This window comes from Dermacentor andersoni, chromosome 3 (assembly GCF_023375885.2).
Source record: "Dermacentor andersoni chromosome 3, qqDerAnde1_hic_scaffold, whole genome shotgun sequence".
Classification (NCBI taxonomy): Eukaryota; Metazoa; Arthropoda; class Arachnida; order Ixodida; family Ixodidae; genus Dermacentor; species Dermacentor andersoni.
Window position 1 is genome coordinate 149,850,047 of NC_092816.1, and position 20,625 is coordinate 149,870,671.

Sequence of the window (20,625 nt, forward strand, 5' to 3'; positions counted from 1 at the left end):
TCGCATAGCTATCTGTACATACATTTGTGCTTCCACGGCTGCCGTTCTATGGCAATTGTTCACCGTCGACGACCGTTTGTGGTAATGTATAGTTTGTGTAACTGTTGCCCATCGTCATGGTGTTGGTGATACCAAAAGATGTACTTAAATGAGTAGAAGTATACCACTACCGATTTCGAAAGCTCGCATCTGCGGCGGAAAGGCAAAAAGGGGTCAGTCAGATTACGGAACGTGGGAGCTGAACTAAAAGAAAAACTGCTTCATCAGGCTAATGTTGTTCTTCAATGTTTTGTCTTTATTCGCTATACTGCGGATTGTTCCCTGCAGTCACTGTTTAACCGCGAACTTGGCATTGATAAAGTTTCAACCTCATCCACGAGGTTCAGTCAAATATGATCCGCCGCCAACGTGCGCACCTCCAGCTATGGCTAACTGCACTTGCTTCAGTGTTGCGATGCCTCGACGGCATAACAGAAATACGGCTCCGCTATAATCAGACGTCGGATAATATGCCGGCACGTTTAGGTTTGTTGAACCGGCAAATATTTCGATTCAATTGCGCTGGCCGCCACAGGAATGCTCCGTTCGTAAGATGGACAGATATAGCTTTTGTGAGTACAATAAAGATGCCCTACAACCGTGCTTTTTATGCCGATCCGTTGTGTTTATTGATTCAGCAAGGCGCGTCAGTATCTCCGTCTGTGAGCCTACCGTAACAGTATTGGAAATATCGGAAGCTTTACTGCTTTGTGCACGCTAGCTTGTTTTAACCTCTTTAGCTGCCGGGCACGTGTCACGTTGCGACTAGCTACCGTGGCCATACCTGCAATGCCGTCGAGGTTAAAAAAGAAAGGGAAGAATGAAATCGGGGCATGGTTAAAGAATTGATATTGCGGAACTTAGCATCCTGACGCTGCTGTGGATTACGCAATGGGATGCAGTAATGGAGAGCTCCTGATTAATTGTGACCATCTGGGGTTATTTAACGCGCCCAGAAAGTATGACACAAATGTTTTTGCATTTCCGTCCAAATGCTACAGGCGTGGCCGAAGCGCTAAAGCCAACAGGTTAGTCCGGTGATTGTAGTCAAAAGAACGATTCAGCTGCTTGGAAATATACAACCAGGCGAGATTTTTCCGGCTCCTCGAAGTTGTCGACCACTCCATTCCTTGCCTTGCAAGTCGATGGCTTCGACTCAAAATGAACCTGGAATAACCGCAGTTTGCCCATTTTGTCTTTTGCTACATTTGTATGATCAGCACTACTGCAATAAGCCCTTTCTGCAATGTGGAATGCATGCAACTCTCCATGCGGAAAATAAGCCGTGTTCATGCACCAATTACTGTAATTATGTTAATATGTCTATAAAGAAAGCAAAAAAAAAACATGCCGACTTTGTTAAAGTGTACGTGCTGTATTAAGCGGGCACGACGCTATTGTGCCGAATGGCAGGCAAAGTAAGGCATGCCAGGAAGCGGTTGCAAGCAATTGAGATGAATTGTACGCTTGGATATTTAATTATCTTGAAGGCGAGATTGAATTCGTATTGAGGTATTGAGTACACTCGTTGAGGGCCTCTGCCTTCGTTAGAGCAAATTCCCCCATATTCAGTTATTAAAAGCAAGAGTTTATCTTCTACCACCTGAAGTTTGCTTTAGCGCAACGTCCACTTCATCTGTGTAGGCAGTCTGAAATCATGCAGAAATCATTCATGCAGACATATTCATGCAGAGTTAGTCACAAAGCATATTTTTCAAAGGAGAATGACTTATTTACGATATAACAGTGTGCAGCATGGTTTCACTGTTGGTTCTTAACACACAATGAGGATTTGCATAGCAAACTCTGACTGTAAAAAAGTAAACGACAAATTACAACATGACATAGAAAAGCAGATAGGCAGTGTTTGTGCCTACATCTTTTCAAATGTGAATCGAGCATAGCAATGAACTTGCTTGAACTACATGCGGTTGTGACCAACAAAGTTGGGCCTCGCCGTTAGTCGCTTTCTCGTTTATTAAAAAAAGTTTTTTTTTATAACCAAATTGTGTGAAACCGCAGATAAGTGCAATATCTGGAACAGAACACACATACGTCGCAAACATTGTCTAAGGTCCCATTTTCTATAGATATTTTATCTGAGGAACTTAGACAGCGAAGTGCTGGCAGCTAATGAAAAGTTAGCTATCCATGACTGGCATGAAAAAAGAAAGAATGAAAGGGCTGCTGGAAAACGTAGGTATAGGAATTTAAGAACTTTTCTGGGAGCGAAGCAACATAAAAATATTTTATCCTGCAGAGTACACTCCGTATACAGTTATGTGTTTGGGCGAATGCAGAGAGATGCAAGTGAAGTTTTTTATTCACACATTGTCAATATGAGAAAAAAAAAGCCTTTTCAAATATGTGTTTCATTCTGACATAATTGCTCTGTCATCACAAACACATAAGATAACCTTCGTATATGTTCAGAGTTATTTGTCTGTATGACTCCTGGACCTCTAGGCGATAGTTGTACCTGGAAGGAAAAAAAATCCACTCAATGTTGGACAATCCCAGAAACTGTTTCACCATGGCCCTGTTAGGGCTATGTTTTGCCCAATAGTTGTTCAAGGCCAATAAAGTAGTGATCTTGCACAAAAGAGGTGTCAATGTTAGCCGTAAACGTCTGAGGCTTCGAGATAATGATCCCAGATCTCTTATGTGACTGCCGTCATTATGTGGCGGCTAGAAAACCAAACTCAACTGCACATATTTGCGCCTTCTTGGGGGTGAGAACCAGTGTCCAGACTTCGCTCTACACCCTTGCGTTGCCTTGCTACTTAGCCTGCGGGCTGTTGCTGTAGTGCACTGCATATCATTGATGTGCACACATTCTTCTCCTTTTTATTTTAAATTTCGGCGCTCCTGCTTCCTTTCATTCCCTTCGTACCCTTTCCCAAGCACAGAGTAAGTCACTTGTATTTGCACTCGCTAACCTTCCTGTCTTTCTATCTTTATTCCTCCTTCCTCCAAAAGCATGTGTCAGCATTATAAAACTGGTCTGATGTGAAAGACACGAAGACAACGACGGACAAACTAGTCAAGCTAGTCTAGCCAATCTAGTCCAGCTAGTGAAAGGCAACATTGCTAACATGTGCTTGCTGGACGTTTTCAAGAAGTCCTGTCCGTATCGAGCCGGGGAGTTTTCTTAAGCATATTGAACGACTAAGTAAGGCAGGTTACTCACAACTTGTGCTAGTTTCCGTAGCAGAAAAGAGATCCTGAGTAAGTTGCGAAACCGCCAAATGGCCCAGGAGCGACCTCGCGAAGGAGAAAAATTGCCATCATACCTTACATATACAGCGTCTCGCCTAATTTGAAGAAGATTGCCATGCGAGCTAGCATAACGGTTGCATTTTCTGCCCCGTGCAAGCTTTCAAGGCTCTGCAGAATGACCAATCCTCTTTTTGCAAGGCACCGGCCTGTGTCACAAAGCATGAAAATAAATTCGTCGACTGTCAGGCAGGAGTCGTTTATGAAATTCCCTTGTCGGGTGGAAGAAAGTGCGAGGGCAAAAGCAAGCAGTGCCTTAGCGATATGCCTAGGAAACATCAAGACAACGTTACAAATGAGAGAGAGGGCCACCTCGCACTTGATTGTAGAGATTGCAAATGTAAGCTAAATTTTCACGCCTGCACTGTGGTGGCCAAAAGCCATAACAAATGGGCCAGATTCATAATTTAGACTAAAAAGATCAGTGCGACAGATGACAGGTGCGTGAGTGTTACATCAGTATCATTATCGCAAAACGAAGTGCATTACCTGAACGCGAATATGCACAGATGAACTTGGATAGCGATTCTTGTACAATATAGTGGCATTTTTTTCCTTATTCAACATTGTTGGAAGTAAAAGATGGCACCCTGTGTGTATGTGTGTTTCCCTCTTTGTCCATCGTCGTCTTTGCGTTTTTGACATCATATCATGCTCAATTAACCTGCCCAGCTATCCATTCTAAGATTATAAATCTAGGTGTCGATGATTTACTACAGAAAGCAGAACATTCTATATCACCTTTCACATTTGTATAACTCTTAGAATTCCTCTAAGAGAGTGCGAATGACATGCAAATGTGTCCAACGTTTCAAGTTACAGCACTGTATTTAACATTTCACTGGCATTATTAGCACCAAAGTCCACACCTACGTAATCAGAATACAATGAGCACATACGTAGCGTAAACAAATTATTCAAGCCATGACAATAGACTTAGACACGTAATGCTATCAGCAAGCAACTAAAGTGAGCAAAATACACTCAATTGTGTTCTGCAAGTTCTGAACAAACACATATCACATATACTTGTCCTCTTCGGAATCCACACAATGTGTTGGGTTTATGGTTTATTTCAGTCATATTTCTTCATACTTGCAAGTGATAACTATTTGGCCCACATTGTCAGCTGGCACTCTGGGGCACTCATTTATATCTCTTACACTGACTGGCATTCAGCTACACTTGCGTATACACTCGTCTAGACTCAGTGGCTTCCCACTATTGTGAAATCAGCAGGAATGTGTGAGAGGGCTCTTGAATGTGCGTCTACCTGTAGTGATAGCACAGCTACTGCAAAGGCCGTATCGGATGCGACACGATGTGATGTCAGCAAGAAAGAACGTTTATGAACAAGACAAAGTAGGTATGTATAGTACCCTGCATGATAAGCACGAGTAGCCTTTATCTGTAGCTCGTTCGCATAGTGGTAGCGGCGCATGCGCTCGCATGGCAGGCGAGCCTTTCACGATACAAGTGCTTCAATGTCATCAACGTGTGAGCAATACTGTAAACACTTGTCTCCTTCTGAGCCCCAACCCTCTTTCGTGCTGGCAAAATATAAGCGTTTTCTTCATGCGCGTCATAGCAAGAATATTTGCGCACTACAATGAACAGCCATTCTGGGCCTTATTTACGCTTACCGGTGCTCTGGTTCACTGTATAGTTGCACTGGAGAGAAGTGGGTTCTGCTTCCTTTGGTGGCATTGTTATTGGTGTCGACCTCTCCCGCTGTAATCCTGTATAGCAAAAAGATTAGTTAGGTGAAAATAAAAAGTAATTGCGGAGATTTGATAATTTGATAAAGAAAAGCTCATAAAGTCTTATTAAGGCCTGATATTGGGCTAGTGGGTACCTCACAGCCAAAAATGAACAGTACATAGCGATCACTACATAAAAGCAAAATCTCCAACTTGTTATGTTTTCGTTCTTTCACAGTTCTTTAGCAATTCAGCTCTATTTTATGATATTATAAAACGGCACAATAGTTAAACCCACCGATTTTTCAGCCTGCAATAAAACTTGAAAGTACCGGCACGACGTCAGATATCGCGCTGTTGATTTTTTTGCAGTGGTATAGAACTTCGTCCTTTCTACAAGTAACGAGTGTACTGCTCCTCTCCAAGAGATGTTGTGGCAAGTTCTGATTCTAGCGCAAACCGACGTTTCGGTGCTGCTGCGTCGTCGGAGTAAAACGATTATTTTTGCCTGAAACAAGCTTCAAGCTAAATCGGGCTTTTAATTCTAGCGAATTCGACGCACTGCACAGGAAAGTCAGAAACCGACGCAAATTTGCACATTACTTAGAGGAAAGTGCCTAACGCACCAGGAAATTGTTCAATATAAAACCGTCGTTCAGCAAACTTAGACTACGAAATGCAATGAATTCATTTCGCAAAGTCCACGAAGGGAATAAAGAAAAAGGAAGATTTCGGGGTTACAACGCCACACGCGATTACTAGCGACGGTATAAAACGCAAGCCCTTATGAAATTGGAACGAAAGAACACGCAACAAAAATATCGCCAGCAATACTGCAATTTAAGGAAACCGTAACGGAATTATGACGGCAGTTATAGCTATAAAGTTCATCGTCCAAAACGTCAATGCGCGTGTGCGTACTAGTACTACACGTTCAGATGTTTAAATTACAGACACTCGTTATCTGCTGGCTCATATTAATGCAATGGCAGAAATTAATCATTTAGTAAGCTTAGCGTATGGGAAAGAAAAATCTACCTAACGACTCGGCACTGGTTCGCACCTGTACAGCCCGCACTCCCGGAACCCGACAACCCATCGTAGATGGTCATCGATTCAGCGTCTCACTGCCAGGAGTTGTCGAAGTTGCACTGGCTTCCTGCAATTTCCGGTAACACCGGTGGAGTTGAACATCACTGAGATCACCGAGAGCGTTCATCAACGCAGCCAGATCACTTCACAACACGAGCACAGTCGCATAACGTCGCCGGTGGAAATAGAATACGACAATTGCCACCGACAACAATCGCATCGTGCGCCGGCTCACGCCATGTTTTTGCTTCTTCCGGCCGGCGCTGTGTTTCCTCCTCATCGGCCATCAAGCAACGCACAGAGGTGACTTTTTAGAGCGCAGCTCTTTGGCGTCCGTTCCTGGGTTTCGCGTCGTCGTCGGCGTTGTCGTCGGCCTCGTAACCAGCTCCGCCCCCCTTTCATCCCCCCAGCGCTAGCAGCGACCGACTGATACCGCTGGATGCCGCTGACGCCGCTAGAGAGTCAAGATAACGTGACTGCATAGAACACCGTCGCCGCCATGCAGAAAGAGGAGGAAAGGGTCCCCCCCCCCCCCCCTGTTCTTGTGTGGCGGATAGGGTGCTCTTCAGTTGCCGACGCGCCGGTTATTTCACGTAGGCCCCGGCACGTCGACGAATACGTGACCACCTTCCCACGGCTAGACCTGGTTCTTAGCGCTGCAGAAGCGAGGGTATCATATTGTTTGTGTCGGCATCGGCGGCGTTGTCCCTGAAACCAACTCCGCAGCTGGGGTTGACTCACTATCGGCATCAGTCAGTCGCTGCTATCTCTTCCCTCCTCCCTTTATCGTGTTGTCCGCTTGCTGCGCGCGCTTCTGCCCCCATCGTTTGCCGCTGGGTGTACACGCCGCCCCCCTCCCCCCTCTTCCTGCGAGTCTCCGGTTGTCAAAGCGCCGGCTCGAACTTAATTCCTTTCTTCGCTCCTCCTCCAATGCAACCCCTGTGCGGTGGCAATCAGAGAGCCAGATCGGTGGCGGCGGATCTGTATATGTGCACCGCCCGAGCCGAAATTGCCGCTGCCGTTCGCCCTGTGCGGTGGCAATCAGAGAGCCAGATCGGTGGCGGCTTGACATAAAGACAAACAGAAATTTCCTAACACTTATGCGGGAGAACATCCCGTTCCTCTCGCTCGTAACGCGTCCCACGGCTGTGACAACCTCGCGAGGCACTTGTATAGATCTCGTCTTTGAGAATCAAGCATTGGTGTACCAAGTCGAACATATATCAGTCTATTTCTCCGACCACAAAGCTTCCTTCATGACTGTCAAGAACTGTTAGTGGAGTCTTTGTTAAAGGAATACGTGTGAAAAATAAAAAAAAATTCTGTGATAGCGCATACATGTGTTGCTCGATTTCTTTGCCTCAATCTATCGAAAAGGTGAAACAGCTTATTTGCTGCGCTCAAATTTCGCATTAGGAAGTAACGTAATCGTCGGTAATTTTTTTTTTCTTAGTCTATTCGTTCACTCCTTTTGCCTTTCGCTTCTCTTTCTATCTCTCAGCATTTCTCTTACTGCTCATTGTAGCTTTCGCTTTGTAATACTCTGTCAACGCTTTAGCGCGCGTTTTGGGTGCTGAATGTGCAGGGCTGCATATAAATGTTGCGTTTGCTCATTGACCGCATACAGCCGCGAGAAACCGGTCGGCAGTGCTTTGTCAAGCATGGGCTCGCTCGAAAGAACGCTTATATGCGGTGGTCTGGGCTGAACCAAGAACATAACGGTTATACGGAGAATGTTATGCAGCACTTGACTAAGAGTGTAGAAGCTGGGCCGTACGCAGACGTAAGTACGCAAACAGCCGACGTGGCCTGAAGTAGAGGCATAATGCAACTGCTCAAGAACCGATGTCAAGAGCGTGTGCGGTACAGCGAGTAACAATTCTGGTCCCTCAGGGCGTAATCTGCGACGGTAGACAACGTCGTCGCACAGCAAGAAAATACGCAGCGTGGGCTTCAAATGTCAAGTATTGAGACGATCAATGAGAACACGTAAGCAGCCATCGTGCCGTTAGTCAGTGCGGATGCCGTACAGATCAGAAATGGCCAGAACGCAAGAGTTGGTGTCATGCGCATCATATTCAGGGCGGTCAACAGGATCGCGGGAGAGGCAGTCGGCGTCCTTGTGAAAACGGTCTTACTTGTATAAAACAGCAAACGAATAATCCCGGAGTCGTTGCGCCTATCTACCCCATCGTCCAGTGTATATGTAAGTGATGAGAGCCCGCTCAAGGGCTGGTGATCGGTAACCGCGGAAAATGTGCTGCCGTACAAGCAGGGGCGTAATTTGACCACTGCCCAAACTTACGCCAGAAACTCACGTTCAGTAAATGAAAAATTCCTCCCGGCGGGTGACAGGGCGTGGCTGGTGTATGCAATTACGCGCTCTGCGTTACGCCGTCATTGAACAAGTACCGCCTCTATTCCACGGCCACTGGGATCCGTGCGAAGTTCAGTAGTCATAATTCATCATAATGTTCAGGTTGTGGGATCGTTCCCCACCTGCGGCAAGTTGTTTTTGTCATCCACTTTCATTTCCCTTAATTTATCGTTTCTTTATTCGAATCGAATTATGGGGTTTTACGTGCCAAAACCACTTTTTGATTATGAGGCACGCTGTAGTGGAGGACTCCGGAAATTTTGACCACCTGAGGTTCTTTAACGTGCACCTAAATCTAAGTACACGGGTGTTTCCGCATTTCGCCCCCATCGAAATGCAGCCGCCGTGGCCGGGATTCGATCCCGCGACCTCGTGCTCAGCAGCCCAACACCATAGCCACTGAGCAACCACGGCGGGTATCGTTTCTTTATTGCATTAATAAGTACAAGTAGTTTCGCCTAAGTTGTCCTTGGTGTCAGTGTCTGTTGACTTCTTATGATGTGATTTATAGACTCACACATTTTATAGACTGGTTTACAAAAAGTGTAAGGCCATAAATCCATAGACTGTCTGTCGACAATTCTTGCAGATAAGTCGATAGCTATTCCATAGATTTTAGCCTTACTCTATTTGTCGATTATTGTCGATACAGGGTGTCCGAGCTACAATAAATTGAGTGAGGCTGTTCAACGAAGAATATTGGAAAAAACGCGGCGCAGTAAAATCCTGATTTAAGATTTATGGTGTTCAACCGTCAAAGATCTGACTTGTAGGTCTTTTTATAATAGTATATATTGCACTGTGTTCTTTTTAATCTTTTGTTTTCATTGTCCAGCTTCGCTAAGATAGCCGGGATCGACACCTATATACTAGCTTGACGTAGTAGTTCTGCGGAAACCCGCAAGGTGGAGAGCAATAATAAATAAAGGGAAAATCAGACATCCACCCGTTCGTAGCAATTGCTACAAAGGAAACCCATACGGGTTTCTCGAAAGAAAAGCCTCAGAGTTGAAGAAAAATTTGTCCTGGTCCTGGACTCGTACCCGGAACCACCGCCTTTCCCAGGCAGCCGCTCTACCATCTGAGCTAACCAGGTGGCTAGCAGATGGCAGGGCGAAGTCGAATTTGTCGACAACACACGAAGCAAATGCAAGTGTTTGACGTAGTAGTTCTGCGGAAACCCGCAAGGTGGAGAGAAGTCATGAATAAAGGGAAAATCAGACATCCACCCGTTCGTAGCAATTGCTACATAGGAATTGCGGGTTTCCGCAAAACTACTACGTCAAACAATTGCCTTTGCTTCGTGTGTTGTCGACAAATTCGACTTCGCCCTGCCATCTGCTAGCCGCCTGGTTAGCTCAGATGGAGAGCGGCTGTCCCGGAAAAGCAGTGGTCCCGGGTTCGAGTCCCGGACCAGGACGAATTTTTCTTCAACTCTGAGGCTTTTCTTTCGAGGAACCTGTATAGGTTTCCTATGTAGCAATTGCTACGAACGAGTGGATGTCTGATTTTCCCTTTATTAATTACTTCTCTCCACCTTGGGGGTTTCCGCAGAACTATTATGTCAAACTCGTCCCTTTGCTTCGTGTTGTCGACAAATTCGACTTCGCCCTGCCATCTGCTAGCCGCCTCGTTAGCTCAGATGGTAGAGCGGCTGCCCCAGAAAGGCGGTGGTCCCGGGTTCAAGTCCCGGACCAGGACGAATTTTTCTTCAACTCTGAGGCTTTTCTTTCGAGGAAACCATATGGGTTTCCTTTGTAGCAATTGCTACGAACGGGTGGATGTCTGATTTTCCCTTTATTAACTATATACTAGCTATATAAACCACAGTTTGCCAACTATGTTTCAATTATATATAAAAACTCGCCGCTGGGGTTGTTAAACAGTCTATTGGAAATGTCCAAAAATTGTACTGCATTCAGATTGCATATGGGACCATACCCAGGGAACTGTACATAGAAAATCACGCATGCGGATGGAAGCAGTCGAAAAATCTGAAATGCACGCAGCCGTGAATTTTTATGCAAGGCTGCATGAGCATTTGTGCACAAGCACGTTTAAGAAATATTACAGTTGCAAATGCATGCGCTTGAACAAAATCTGCTAGCTGTCTGCTACCGACAAGTTAGTTTACAGTTTTTACATATATGGTGGCAAAACATTTTGAATGTATTTTACGTATGTTCACGTGTTGCCTCTCATCTGTACTTATGCTTTAATGTCAATAGCGTAATAATACTCTTGAACCAGCTGCCCTCTCATATGTTGCATTAATAGAAAAACGATTATCCAATTCCACTAGTGCTGAATCATGCACTACAAAGAAGAAACGTGCACCGATATTATATTAAGTCTTTTTATTCCACCATATATTAATTTTCTTAAAATGCAGGTCTTACGCTATGATCGAAAGAGACATTTTACAGATACACAGACTACTTTCCCTTGGCAAGCAAGGCCGCGAGGCCGGCCTTGATCTCCGTGTCATATGTTCCAAAGACGCTGCAAGTGTATGCTGCAGATAGGTAAATGCAACAATGTGCGGCAAAAATAACACTTATATATTCTTCTCATGTTCATTAGGCAGCTTAATATATTTACTCAAACCCCTTAAGTAAATACTCAATGCGGTTTGAGTATCACTAATGGCTGCTTGTGAATAAAAATCAGTACTCTTATGCAATGTTTCATTTGATGGCGTTATGAACAATTAAACAGTCCCAACTGCTGCTGGTGCTACGGCAACAGTATGTTGCTTTTGAGACAAGTTCATATATGATACATTATTCTAATTATCCCAAACGATCTCTATATCAAATGCTGAAATAAGGTTACGGAGTTGGACCTTCTGTGCGTTTTTTGGCTGGTAATTAAATATGCGAGCACAGAGTGGTATGCCCAGAAAAGTGACTAGAATATTTACAGTATCAAGCCATAGATTGTATTTTCCTTAATACACATTTTAATGTCTTTCTCATACTAGTAAATGAATGGGTGATGGGCCGTAACTCCAACAGAAGGCAGATAGAGTGTATTGATATTGTCACAGACAAAGCAACAAAAGACTTCGGTCGACGCTAAAGATCTTTTTATATATGTCGCTGTCCTGGCACCTTCGTCGTTCTCCTCTTCTCGGAGCCACACAACATGCCTAGCATGTGGCATCGAATCGCACCGAGTGGCTGTCAGCTGTGTCGAGGCCGTGGCATTACCCCCCTCCCTGGAAGCATCGTCTCGATGCGGAACATTGAGGCACTGGAGATTGCCACGGGGATGCTGTTAAGAGGGACGTAGATGGTGAGAGAGGTGTGGGACTTTGCGTTCAGCGGGAGTGGTATATTTTCAATCTAGAGACGTGAACGACATCGGACAGGCTTGGGCGTCGGGAACGGCGAGCGGTGCCTTCTCCTTCAGGAATCACTTCGTATGTGACGTCGCCGAGTCGTTGAACGATCCGATAAGGTCCGAAGTAGCGGCGCAAAAGTTTCTCCGACCGACCACGCTGGCGGATCGGTGTCCACACCCATACTTTGTCACCGGGTTGATAAGTGACGTCGCGGTGACGAAGATTGTATCGGTCGGCATCGTTGTGTTGTTGGTAGCGGATACGCATGCGTGCGAGCTGGCGTGCCTCTTCGGCGCATCGAGCGAATTCGGCAGCATCATTGACATTAGAACAGTAGGTGGGTAAGAGCATTGCGTCCAACGTTGTGACAGCTTCCCGGCCGTGCACCAAGCGAAAAGGGGTGAAGCCGGTAGTTTCTTGAACGGCAGTATTATATGCAAACGTAACATATGGGAGAACGTCGTCCCAGTTTTTGTGGTCGACGTCAACATACATGGAAATCATATCAGCGATCGTTTTGTTTAGTCTTTCTGTGAGCCCGTTCGTCTGGGGATGGTAAGCAGTGGCTTTGCGGTGAACGGTACCACTGAGAAGCATGATATCTTCTGTGAGCTGCGCTGTAAATGCTGTGCCCCGGTCGGTTATAACCACTCTTGGAGCACCGTGGCGGAGTACAATACCATGTACAAAGAAGGTCGCAATATCATTAGCAGTGCCTCGTGGGAGAGCTCGGGTTTCAATGTAACGTGTTAGGTAGTCTGTGGCAACAGCAATCCAACGGTTACCAGCCCTCGACGTGGGGAATGGGCCAAGCAAATCTATTCCAACCTGCTGAAAAGGGATCCCCGGAGGATCCACGGGATGGAGAAGACCAGCGGGACGCACGGGTGGTGTCTTGCGTCTCTGGCAGTCGCGGCATGTCTTCACGTATTGCTTTACGTCACGGCGAAGGTTAGGCCAGAAGTACTTTTGGCGTATGCGTGAAAACGTCCGCGCGAATCCCAAGTGGCCCGAAGATGGATCGTCGTGAGATGCCCGCAGGATGTCGTCACGTAGTGAAGAAGGCACTACAAGAAGGCAGGCGGTTGCGGTCGAGTGAAAACCCAATTTGTAGAGAACGCCATCGCGGAGAAAAAACGAGGATAACTTGCGGATGAACATACGAGGCGGCTCCGGTAGACGGTTCTCAAGGTAGTCGATGAGAGGCCGGAGTTCTGAATCATCGCGCTGTTGCTTGCTGATGTCTGATACTGAGATAATGGACAGAAATGCGTCCTCTTCATCAAACTCGCATGGTGACGGTTGAAGTGGAGCACGTGACAGGCAGTCGGCGTCGGTGTGTTTACGCCCGGACTTGAACACTATCGTCATATCGTATTCTTGCAAGCGAAGACTCCAGCGTGCAAGACGGCCAGATGGATCCTTCAGATTGGCTAGCCAGCACAATGAATGGTGATCTGTCAAAACTCGAAACGATCGGCCGTACAAATATGGTCGGAACTTAGCAATTGCCCACACAACGGCCAAGCATTCCTTCTCCGTAGTGGAATAGTTACTTTCAGCTGGAGACAAAGTGCGGCTTGCGTACGCAATGACGCGTTCGGCTCCATCTTGCCACTGTACGAGGACGGCACCAAGGCCAACGTTGCTGGCATCCGTGTGCAACTCGGTGTCACTGTCTTCGTCAAAGTGTCCTAGAACAGGAGGTGTGCGCAGACGATTCTGGAGTTCACAGAAGGCCTCTTGTTGTTCCTGCTCCCAGACAAACGGAACATTATCCTTAGTCAGCCGCTGCAAGGGTTCGGCTATCCGTGAAAAGTTTGCCACGAAGCGTCGATAATAAGCGCAAAGCCCTAGAAAACGGCGGAGTTCGTGTTTGTTCGAAGGTGTTGGAAACGAAGCAACAGCAATGGTTTTGTCGGGGTCTGGTCGAATGCCCTCGTAGCTGACGACATGGCCTAAAAATTTGAGTTCGTCATACCCGAAATGGCATTTTTCAGGCTTTAAAGACAGGCCAGCAGTACGAATTGCGTCAAGAACTGCTTGTAAGCGCTGGAGGTGCTGCTCAAAAGTTTCCGAAAAGACAACGATATCATCTAAATAGACAAGGCATGACTGCCACTTGAGACCTGATAGAACCGTGTCCATCATGCGCTGAAAAGTAGCAGGCGCAGAGCACAATCCGAAAGGAAGGACCTTGAATTCGTAGAGTCCGTCAGGCGTAATAAATGCCGTTTTCTCACGGTCGCGCTCATCAACCTCTATTTGCCAGTAGCCGCTGCGAAGGTCCATCGATGAGAAGTATCGAGCATGTCGAAGGCGGTCCAAAGAGTCGTCGATGCGGGGAAGGGGATAAACGTCCTTCTTCGTAACGTTGTTAAGCTTGCGATAGTCAACGCAAAAACGCAGTGTGCCGTCTTTCTTTTTCACCAGAACCACAGGTGACGCCCATGGACTGGTGGAGGGCTGTATGATATCGTCGGTAAGCATTTGTTGGACTTGATTTCGGATGGCGTCTTGCTCTTTACGAGAAACACGGTAGGCACGTTGGCGCACGGGTCTTTCATTGGGATTTGTAATAATTCTGTGTTTCGCAGTAGGCGTTTGGTTGACCTTCGATGTTGAAGCGAAACAGTCCGCAAAAGACTGTAAAAGGCTTCGAATGCTAGCCTGTTGTTCACCTGATAATTTAGAATTCACATCAATATTGCTGTTGGCTGGTACGTCACAGTTAGAATCTCCATCATTTTGCCCTACAGTTAAACAAGCGGGAAAATCACTGACTGGCTCCAAATAGGCGATGGCAGTTCGTGGGGCGAAGTGCTGGTATTCACGACTGAAATTGGTCACTAAAATCTGAGCAGTCCGTGACGACAGCTGCAAGATGCCGCGGGCTACGCAAACCTGTCGAGCCAACAAGACTGACAGATTGCCTTCAGCGATTCCGAGATGGGGAGGATCATCGTCTGTTTCTACGGTGATCAACGCAGTACTCCGGGGTGGTAAAGTAGCACAGCCACCCGAAACGCGTAACACCGTGGACTGTGGGTGGTAGTCGTCCGAATGAGTTGCGTGTTCGCTGGAAAATGTGACAAGCAACTCGCGAAGGTTTATGATTGCGCCGTACTCCCGAAGAAAGTCCATGCCGAGTATGACCTGCCTAGAGCACTCTTTCAGTATAATGAATGAACCGACAAATGTGACCTCGCGAATTTGTACCCTCGCAGTGCATTTGCCGATCGGCGTGAGAACATGACCGCCGGCTGTACGGAGCTTAGGTCCTGGCCACGGTGTCGTCACCTTGCGAAGTGCCGTAACCAGTTGTCCGCTCATGACAGAATAATCGGCGCCAGTATCGACAAGAGCGGTTACCGGGTGGTTATCTACAGAAACGAGTATGTCGGCTGAAACAGGTTCACGGTTTTCGAAGAAAGGTGTCGAAGGTGCGCAGTCGTCGTCGTCGTTGTCGTCGTCGTCGGGGTGTCGCAGCGGAGGATCTTTCGAAGTGCGTTGGACAGCGGCCCCACCTCCGGAGGTCGCTGTTCTCAGTTTCCCCGACTTGGGCTCGTGGGCCGGTTGCCCACGGAAGCGGAGAACGCAGTGTAGCGGCTAGGTGACGCCGATCGTCGAGGAGGTGGTGATCGTGACTGCCGCCTCTGCGGAGACGGAGATCGGGTCGTTGGCAGGGACTGTTCAACCGGTGGGAACTGCGCGTACGGCGACGAAGGTTGACTGGCCAGATATTGCTGGATTTCTCTCGGGCGCTCTCCCTCACGTGGGCGACGAGCGCCGGGGTGATAGCCCTGGAGTCCAATTCTTCGGTAGTAACAGGCACGGTACACGTGGCCCGCTTCGCCACAGTGGAAGCAGAGTGGCTGGTAGTCAGGTGTGCGCCACACGTCTGACTTTCGCGTGTTGATTTGGGAGCTCGTGGACCCGTACATATTTGTACGTGAACCTTGGCCCTGGAAGTGACACAGCGGTTCTTCAGAAGAAGGCGGGTTACGGTGGTTCCCGGGTTGCGCAGGTAGCCTCACTGCTTGCGCATAGGTCAGTACGGGGGCGGCTTCAGGTCTGGTTTGCACGAATGGCTGTGCTGCCTGGCGAACTTCTTCGCGGACGATATCTGTGAGGGATGTTACGGTCGGTTGAAATCGCACTCCCTGTAGCCGGTCGAGCTCCTCACGCACGACACTACGCACAAGCTCTCGAAGCGCATCGGTGTCATAGGGTAACGAGACAGAAGATGCTGATCCCAGGTTGATTTGGCGATCGTAGACCGAGGAGCGTTGTTGAAGGGCTCGCTCCATTGTTGTCGCCTCACTGACGAACTCAGCTACTGTAGCTGGAGGCCTTCGCATCAGTCCAGCAAACAGCTGCTCTTTAACTGCACGCATCAGTAGGCGTACTTTCTTTGCTTCTGTCATGCCAGGGTCAGCACGCTTGAAAAGCCGCGACATGTCTTCTACGAACATGGCTACGCTTTCGTTCGGCCTTTGAACCCTATTCTGAAGGTCTTGCTCTGCTCGCTCTTTTCTTGCGGGGCTGCTGTACGTATCGCGTATCTGCCTTTGAAATTCTTGCCAGGTGGGGATGGATGGCTCGTGGTTAGCGAACCATGTTCGGGCAGAGTCCTCTAGGGCGAAGTACACGTTCCTTAACTTTTTCTGCTCGTCCCAATAATTGACATCAGCCACACGATCGAATTCGTCGAGCCAGTCTTCCACGTCCTCAAAAGGCTCACCATGGAACGGCCGCGGCCAGCGTGGGGTGTGGAGAACCAGCGACGCAGGAGGCTGTCCCGTACCGTACGTCTCCTGTGTCTGGCTTGCGGTTGTGGTGGACATCCTCGGCAGATCTTGGAGGCCGTATTCCGGAGGCAGTCTTTGAAGCCGTCGGCTTTTGCGTAGGTTGTCCGCGCTCTGTTCCTGGGGGTCAGAGTACATAGACGTGTACCCAGCAGCTCCACCAGTTTGTCACAGACAAAGCAACAAAAGACTTCGGTCGACGCTAAAGATCTTTTTATATATGTCGCTGTCCTGGCACCTTCGTCGTTCTCCTCTTCTCGGAGCCACACAACATGCCTAGCATGTGGCATCGAATCGCACCGAGTGGCTGTCAGCTGTGTCGAGGCCGTGGCAATATGGTCACTTAGTTTCTTACAGATAATGAGGCCTCTTGGGCATGCTAACGCGGTTTCAAGTTAGGTGTACAACATGACCACCCGAAATACCACGCGAGCACTTTCTGTGTCATGGCACGGCAGATATGCACCTTCTGGGAAACAAAACTGAAACTATAGTTCGAATTAATGCTGTCACAGTAATTTATTTGAGGTTCTCTCAAATATGAGTAGTTTTTCTAGTGTTTCGAGGTTCAGGACGTTTAGTTAACGCAAAAAATGAGTAAGAAATGCCATGTCAGTGTGCTTCACTTTCGTTTCTTTTTTCCATAAATGGGACCAATTTATCTCAATCTTTTGCGAGGTGAGACGTTTTAAAATATGTTTAATAGAGAGATTCTCTGGAAACCTTGTATGACATATAACAAGACATCATCCGTATGTTGACATTTTCAAATTCCCCGAAATTTTTCCAAGGCTTCACGGGCTGTTTTCATGAAAATTCCTTGGCAATCTATCACACCCGCAGCTTAAGTGCAATAAAAAAATTTTCTGGTTTAGTGCTTGCCAAGTACTAAACGGGACACCGAAGACAGGAGATCAACAAGGAGAAGTACTCGCATAATTTGGGATGAGTGTTAGTTTTTACTTCTCTCGCCATAACGGCGAAATCTTAGAGTTGTGTGTCTTTTTATTTCAATGTTGAATTTCTCAGTCTGCATTCAGCACTGCTGAATAGAAGTAGAATGCGCACTGGAACTTGTTTCTACAATAATAATGTACGCCAGAAGGTAATACTGACTGAAATTTATTGTTCTACACGCTTTAAAATGTGCCTAGTGTCATTTACTGCATCTAGTGCAAAATCCAACTTTCACTGTACTTGTATCCAATTTGTGCAATAACCTGAAGCTATTTCATTTCATTTAAATGCTCTGTACGAATGATACACAAGATTATGAAGGCGTAGAATATTATTTTATTTTATCATGCTTTTTCAAAGTCGGAAAATTCTAAAACTACATTAGCATCGCTTTTGGGACTTGTCTCGGCCATGATTTTTTCGTGCTTAAACAAGGTAACGCTGGCAAAAATAAACTTGGCATTTTCTTTATGGTATTGGCTAACTCATAGGAGTAAAAAAACTGTATTCGAAACGTTTCCGCGGCTATCCTTATCTGAACCGGCGCAGTAAAATGTTTATGAAAGTAAACGTTACGTGTAGGAATAGAAACACATGCTTTTTTGCCGCATTTACTAGACCACTTGCTGAAGTGGTTGTACGTTACTTTGTTAAGCCTTGTAAAAATATTGAGCACTGCAATATTTATAAGTTTTCTCTCAAAGAACCTTCCCCGGCCCACGCAGCAAACTATCCCGAACGCAGGCTACAACTTGCCGCCTGCTACAAACCAATACTTACCCCTCGTTACAACTTTATAACAAGATCTACCCAGACATTTACCCCAATCCCACGTGCCATATTTGCAAGACACAGCCAGCCACACTTCCACACATGCTTTGGGACTGTACACACCAATACCCCGACACTAACCCCACGACCCTCTCGTCGAGATGGCACGCTGCCCTGCGTAACCCCAACCTTGACGACCAACTCTGGGCGACCCAGCAGGCCTGCGAGGCGGCGAAGAGGCAACACCTCGACGTCCCCACGTGGGAGGCCTAGGCCCAGCCACCATCTCTTGCTGGTTTCAATAAAGTTTATTCAGTCAGTCAGTCAGTCAGTCAAAAGAAAGCAATAGTGAAACAATGGAACGTTTTGTTAAGAAATACTGTAACTTTCCCTAATTAAAGTCAAAATCATTGTAGCTTCAGAAGCACGCTCCTTCCATCGCAAGGATCGCACACAGTGGTATGCTTCTGATGAAATTTTTGTGAGTTAAGTTCACTTACAACATTCAGGTCTGGCGAGGGAAGCAGTCCTGGCAATGCCTGTATTTCTGAAGGATGTCACACGCATGTCAAAGTGAGCCTCTCTTTGCTTCTTCCACCCACTTTGCAGGTGCTGGCTGCTTGTCGAATCTGCTAGCTGCTGGTGCCTGGCACGATTGGCCGGCACCGGAAAGTGGGAAAACGCGCACGGTATATATTGCAAACCGAGGCGCTCCGGGGCGGCAAGTGATGTACATGGACGAGGACGTGGGCGTTGAAACAAACTTGCCGTCGTGGTCACGCCGGTCGTCGTTGTTGTACCGCTTGCACTGCATTTTCATGACATCGTCATTGTTCCACCGTCTCCATTCGGTGGTAGTAATGACGTCGTCATTTTGTCCTCAATACACACCCGTCGTCACGCCTTTATCGTCAGTATGTCGTAATAAGTGTGTCTTCGTTATTTCATCGTCATATCGTTTCGCCATCATCATAATCAAGCCATTGTCATTCCATATTTATCACGTCATGGTCGCCTCATTATCGTTATTTCAGTGTCATCCTCCCATTGTCACGCCGTCAGCGTGATACTGTCAACGACAATCAACCGTTACCATCCCATTGTCGCTATGCTGTCCTCGTCATACCGTCGTGGTCTCACCCTCATTGTGACTCTTCCTTCGTTATTCCGTTGTCATCACTGCTTCGTCGTCATACTGGTCTCGCTTTGACACCATCGTCATTTCATCGTCATTCAATCGTTTTCATTTCTTCGTCTTCATTATGTCGTTACCACGCGTAGGCTACACATGGTCGAGCGCCACATGTCCATCGAGGCGTTTTCACGGTGAAAATGTTAACCCGCCGTGCTCGCTTAGTGGCTATGGTGTTTGGCTGCTAAGCACGAGGTCGCGGGCGACAGCGACCGCGTTTAAAAGGGGGCGGAAGGCGAAAGCACCCGTGCACCTAAATTAAGGTGCACCTTAAAGAACCCCAGGTGGTCCAAATCTTTGGAGTCCCCCACTACGGCGTACCCCATAATCAAATCGTGGTTTTGGCACGTAAAACCCCATAATTCAATTACCGGTGAAAATGCGCCCAACCTTGTTGCGTTCTGTATCCAACTGTTCAGTAATAAGGACCGCGTTCTTCGCAAACGCCAACGAAAGCTTGACTGAAGGAATTTCCCAAAGTGCTTTACCGCCGCCACTTTTTATCCTTTTAGACAACGTTAGGAGCCTAAACAGTTTGCTGCGTTGTAGTTAGCACGCGTTGAGTAACAGCAGATACATCGAATATCAAAATAATGCAGACATACATGTACATTCAAAAACAATTGAAATACCAACAACCTAGGGCTAACCAAAACGCGCTGTTAGGTTTGTTTTTGTCGGCAATATGTGTAATATAAACATGATTTCAGCTTATATGCTTAGTATGAGACCTATAGTATCTTTGCCGCCCAGATAAGTACAGGCATGAGACTATTCTCTCGGAAACTTGAAACACATAATTTTATCATTTCTTTAGTGTTTCAGTTGTCCGCGACTGTATTGCACCAGGTTAAATATTGGTTCATTGTAAAGACCACTTTTATTTTTCATATACAAAGCTATGTTATATTTGTTTATTGGTTCTTGTGTCTGTTTCCGTCATTTACACAGATGGCGTGTCAGCTAACATGCGCCAAGGATTTAAACGATTTATGTTCACGCTACATGACTGCAAAGAGCTCAGCATTGTTACAATCGTCAGTAGCAAACTCAAGTATCTCTTTATT

General features: G+C 46.8%; 1 protein-coding gene across 1 annotated transcript in view; it reads right to left on the reverse strand.

Moving 5' to 3' along the window:
• Positions 1–2,430: 2,430 nt before the first annotated feature.
• Positions 2,431–20,625, reverse strand: part of LOC126524642 (monocarboxylate transporter 14-like) — a 344,518-nt gene continuing 326,323 nt past the window's right edge. The window contains exons 7-8 of the transcript XR_008611037.2: positions 4,959–5,054; positions 2,431–2,518 (exon numbers count right to left, since the gene is read on the reverse strand). The gene's annotated coding sequence lies outside the window, so the exon portion shown is untranslated. The remainder of the gene's footprint in view (positions 2,519–4,958; positions 5,055–20,625) is intronic.